This window comes from Poecilia formosa, unplaced genomic scaffold (assembly GCF_000485575.1).
Source record: "Poecilia formosa unplaced genomic scaffold, Poecilia_formosa-5.1.2 Scaffold54, whole genome shotgun sequence".
Taxonomy (NCBI): domain Eukaryota; kingdom Metazoa; phylum Chordata; class Actinopteri; order Cyprinodontiformes; family Poeciliidae; genus Poecilia; species Poecilia formosa.
The window spans coordinates 2592867-2598866 of record NW_006799993.1 but is presented as its reverse complement, the minus strand read 5'-3'; positions in this window follow the sequence as shown (position 1 = coordinate 2598866).

Here is a 6000-nt window from a genome sequence, read left to right as displayed (position 1 = left end):
AATAACACCTCATGACAGCAGTCATAAACATTCATAAAGACTCGTTCACCTTCATGACAGGTGTCATGTTTATGACAGTGTCATGTCAGTCTGATGCACACCCCGTCAAATAAAGTGTTACCAAAAACAATTTCTGAATATTTACAGGAACATTTCCATCAATCAAGTTTATTTGAATACCGTATTTCAGCTGCAAGGTGCTTTGCATGATAAAAAGGTTTCCTCTAACCTTTTGATAGCCTTGTAGCAGATGATGATGGCAGAAAGGAGGAAGACGACTGAGGCACAGCTCACTGTCCCAAGCACTATAACGTCCACTTCCATCCACCAGGGCCTCAACAACGGCACCATGGGCTCTGCCACTGACAAAATAGAGAAAAGAGAGAGAAAATTAAGCAAAATTACAGCTGCAATCGATTAATCGGTTAATTCTGACGATTAATCGATTTAACATTCTACAAATTGTTCTTTAAACACAGGCTTATTCTATGTTAATGCTTGAAAAACATCTGGAAAACATTATTTTTTTATAATGTATTTATAATATTAGTGTTATTTTTGTGTTTTAGATGNAAAGCGCAGCCTGTTTCCTGGCAACCCTAGCAGAACTCCAGCATATTTGGTCAGGTGGTTTTACTGCTGTATGCGCTGTACAATGGTAGCTGGAAAAGACAAGTGTTTTGTTGTTCACTAACATCCAGAAACCGCTTGCTAAATTCTTGTTGGTTGTGCAGGACACTCTACTAATGCTTTTCAAAGATGTATGGTTGTTAAATTGCAGCCATTTCCATGGGTGAGTGTAAACGTTGAGTTGGGGGCGTGGCCAGCAACAATTTATTTGGATTTAACGTGACAAGAGGCCCTAAAACAGATGAGGCAGAATGACTGTGTGCTAAACAAAAAGAATATGTTTGGTGTAGCCCACAGACCTATCCTAACCTGCTCAAAAAACATAATAGGTTGCATTTAAATTCACTACAGCTGTGAATACAGGAACAGCCGTCAGTAAGACATGGTGGTGGCAGTATCATTCTGTCAGGATGCTTTTAAGTGGCTGAATACGAAGTGGGAGAGTTTAAAATGTAGCATCGTACTTCCATCCAGACTAACAGCCTGGAGCTGAATTGTAGCTTCACCGACACTCAGATAAAACATTCTCTGATCAAGACTTGTGCAGAAAGCCATCATCTTCAGACTCTAGACTGAACTGAAATATTTTAATCCACATGTGAGGTATCATGATGAATTTTTTTATTTAGACTCATTCAAACAAAGTTCAAACTAAAACTCTGAACATCATGACCTGCTATACTTCTGAAAACAAAAGGTTTGAGACAATGATTCTGATCTTTTTAGTCCACGCAGAAGCATTACAAACAAAGTTAATTTAATCCTTCCTGCCAGTTTGATTTGTTTTGCTTTTCACACAGTGAAATATTTAAGCCTTTTTTCAGCCACTAATGATGATTTTCTGTTTACATCTAATGAAATATAGAATATTTTGATTTTAAGACAGAAATGTTTAACATCTGCTGAAAGTTTATTTTCAAAATGCACTTTTAATTTGGCTAACAATCCTCTGGAGAGCACATATTAAATTAATGCAATGCTGTACTGTCTTAATGAGAGATTAAATTTAAGTAAATAAATATAATTAAGCAGCTTCATTAGATCCTGCATTTAACGAGCCACCATTTATGAGTCCTTATCGTTCGTCTCACTGCGGCTGTTCATTTCTAATCCCTCCTCGCCCAAACCTCATGTTTTGCTGACTGTCTTCTTTTATCTTTATCTTTCTCATTAAGTAAATTTGTCCTGCTGACCTCAGCATCTTTTTGTCTCTTTCCTAACTGTTTGGAGCGCTGCCTTTGCAGACTCAAACTGTACTTGTTTAAAGCTGCAGAAAAAGACCCCAAAGTTAGTATTTTTTTCTGGTAAATATATTATTTTACTCACAAAAGCTTAGCAGAGCTACAGAAGCAATCCTTTTAGTCTCTGCTGATTCTCTGTATAATTATTAAAAGAAATAATTTCCCATTATCCAGCTCATTTTGCAGTGTTTCACTTAATTACTTCATTGAAGTGAACAATAAGAGGCAAAGCAGGCTTATAAAAGCTGTTTTTGTGATGTTTCATGTGTCATTCTGTTTCCAGACGGATGGATTTGCAGGCTTGTTTATTTTCCCCAGGATGTAATCTCTCCACGGAGTGACCATGTCACTTCGGGCCACCGCACGGGGCCACAGCGCTGGGCCCTCGGAGCGACCTCTACCCGGCCCTTCAATAATAAATGTCATGCTGTCGGCACATGGCAGGTGGCAACACAACCCTTCACAGGTGAGATGAATTTTTCATGTCAAAGCTGTGCAATCACAGCGCACACTTTCCTGTTTGAAGTTTGGGGACTGGATGGTGGAGAAATTGGGACATGTGTTGGGCTGTTTACCATTACACCGGCCATCTGGAAGTTGGAGTAAAAAGTAGAAATATTAAACACAGGCTGTAAGACGTGGCTTCGGTTTCGATGCTGCTGGGTTGGCAGTTTTAATAAATAGCTGAATAATGTGTTGGTAAATATGTGATTATCAAGGTTATTACAGTTAGCTAAAACTAATTAAATAAAAACTGATATTGAGAACATTTTCACTTACTGACAGAACTAAAAATGGTAATTAATGGGGAAAAACTATAACTAACTAGATCTACATTGTGTTTGTAAGACTAACTAAAACATACTGAAATTATAGATACAATATCCTTTGTTTCCATGTTTATGAATATATTTATTAGCCTTTCGAAGTGATGTGAAATTTATTTATTTATTCCTATGCAAGAAATCTGTTGATTAAAAGTAACTGAATTAGACAAACAAATTCAAAAATTGTTTGTATTTTTTGAATACCAGAACAATGAGAGAAAGAAAAGATTGCAAATGTACTGAAGCTCTGCTTAGGTGTCTAGGTAACGGGGCTGGGCTTGGCTGGGGTTGCTAGGTAACAGGGCTTGGCTTGGGTGGGGTTGCTAGGTAACGGGGCTTGGCGTGGCTGGGGTTGCTAGGTAACGGCGCAGTGCCAATTGATTATGACTCAACAATTAAGAGGTTTTTGAAACAGCGCATTTCCAGACACCAATAGCATTAACTTTTTATGAAATAAAACTTTAACGTAAAACCCAGAACTATTGCAAACCTACTGCTATTGGCCGGTCTTTGAAAAGCAGCCAATCCAGGAGCAGCATTTGTTTTCCTTGGTGCTGATTGGTCTTATCCATCCCAGTTTTCAGTGATGAATAAAAACTAAAACTACTAATAACTCACAAAAACTAAACTGAAACTAAACATCTAACTAATAATGACTAATAAAAGACAGCAAAGACACTCCTAAAAACTAACTCAATTAGACAAACAAAAAGGCGCAGCAAAACAAAATGAAGTTATAATGAAGTAACCCAAACTGTTATAACCCTGGAGATTATACTTTTCCCCCATGTTTGCGGTCGAGCCTCCCAGAGCAGGGAGTGATTAGGAAAAGCATTCATTAGTCAGATGGTTTGGGTTTCATTTGTTTTGGCTCTGTAGATGGCCAACTGCCTGGACTGCAGCATCATGTCTTTTGCTTTGGATGGCACAGCAACACTGAAACGCAGCATGTGTCTGAATCCTTTGCTCACTCCCTGGTGGTGTTGACTTTAGAAAAGGATTGTATGGAAGTTGTTTTTCTGCTTCAGCCCCTTTGCTTCTGACAGATGACTGGCAGACTGAGATTATAAGCACTAACTAAAGGGTAGGAGGGCTGGGACCTGCAGAGCTGGCTCATCTTCAGTCTGTGATGCTCCGGCTTTGGCCCTCGGCCAGCTGGTTTTCACTGGGAAAGCCCGGACCACTGAGCGGCTGGAAGGGCTATATATAACCAAATGTGTTCTTCACAGTGACAAACTCTTTCTCACATTGTTACTGACCAAGACGCTGAATTACTGCCTTCGCTTGCTTCAGGAACAGGGGCGTGAAAAAGCTCACTAATTTCAAGTAACGAGTGAAATAAGGGATTATAATTGCAAAGGAAGGAATTAGATTACTGTTAATTCCACACAAGCAGACTGTGTTACTGCGATTGATGATTAATGATGTTTTTTTCAGCAAATGGCATTTTTTGAGTCTCTATACTCCAGTTAAGCTATGCTAAGCTAACAGGCAGGAAAAATTAGCCTCGGCGTTCCCAAGCTTTTCCAGACAATTCTGCAAAATATGTAAAGAAACATTGAATTATCTTTACATATTTTTTTTCTCACTTTTATTTATCATTCAATAATTATCTAGCATAAATGCTTCCTTCTGATTTTACTTTGAGTTCTGTGTTGGAAAATTTATCAGGAAATATATGATGACTTTGTTTAGTCTGATGTAAAATTTATAAAATAAAATTTTCTACCACTATCCTCTCTTTTGATAAGAAAATATGTAACATTTTTATACCATTTACTAATCCCATATAATTGTATTTAATCGCTGGAGTTTAGGTTTTTTAGTCGTTTCCTCCTTTCATATTTTTCTTGTCATTTCAAAGCAACTTGATGAAATTTGACTTGCAGCCAATCAAAGATGAAAATGACAAATAAAAATAAAGACTATTTCATTTTTCCATTTCAGTCTCCAGTAAGATACATTAATTTATATATTATAAAAATGACTGAAAAATAGAATTTTTTTTAAAATGAAAATGTCTGATTTAAAGATTTTTTTTCTCATCTTCCTTTCAAATTTCTGATGCTTCCACTTTGGAAAACACTGCCACTGTAACCAACAAATCTACTTCATAGTTTTCTCATCCTAAACAGACTCATGTGTTTTGTTTGGGTAAATAAATGTCCATTGCAATCTAAAACTGCATTAAATTTAGATGAAATTGTATATTTATTGTGCCACAGTCTGTGGCCCCCCACAGAGAGAAATCTAGACACGCCCCTGCTCAGTAAACGCATCACATTTGTCCTTTCCTCTGGACGATCAGCGTGCTCATGGTGTCACACTTTAACCTGACCAGCTCACCTCGCGGCTGGTGACTGATGAATGCGTAATGACGCAGTCTGGAGCCGTGCATGATGAAGCCTGCAGTCTGGAGCCTCGCAGCTTAAGGACACAACCTGCTTCTTGCATGTATAAAAGATGTGGTCTGCCACTGAATGACTGCGCAAATTAATCCATAAATAATGGCTTGGGTTTGGAGACCCAGCTCGTATTGCGACGGCACGTTCTTACCGCTGCTGCATTAAAAATGGTGCCTGTTGGCTACGGGAGGATGGAGGATTGCCTTAATGAATTCCTGAGCCAACCACCCATTACTTCCACGCCCTGACTTTGCCCATTTGTTGTTTTAAATAAAGAGGAGGTGGAATAGATTTCTGCTGAGGGAAGCACACTTAATACACGTCCATAAATATACAGAGGAATGAAAGTAAATATCTTTAAAATTGCATAAATAAATTAGAGAACAGCCCCTAATTTAAAGCCTCAGAGCCGTTCTCACGTGAAGTGTGAGATCCATGTTTGCTCCATGTTTTATTAAGAGTGTAAATCTGCCAAATTATGCATGTATGCGTGTTAGATGTTTGTTTAGAGATGAGCGCATTTATGTTTTTGCTTAGTCACAGTTTTCTTCTGTTTCACATCAATTAACCTCCTGTAGTATCAGATAAACCTGAGTAAATACCAAAAGTAGGTTTAAAATTATGATTTTATTTATAAAGAGAGAAAACGTAAAATAAAAACAACTACAGTAAATGTTACACCCAGATCATGACGTAGGCTAAGATGTCTTATAAAGATACAAAATGTGCTCTGAAAATTAAAGGTGCGTTCACACCAGCCCTCTTTAATCCGCTTTAATCCAACTCCAGATTTTTTTTTTAGAAAGTCCGTTTCGTTAGGGGAGGAGTGAACAATCAATCGACCAAAAAAGTAAACTCTGTTCCGTCTAAAAACGAAGGTTTCAGTTCGGTTAAAGT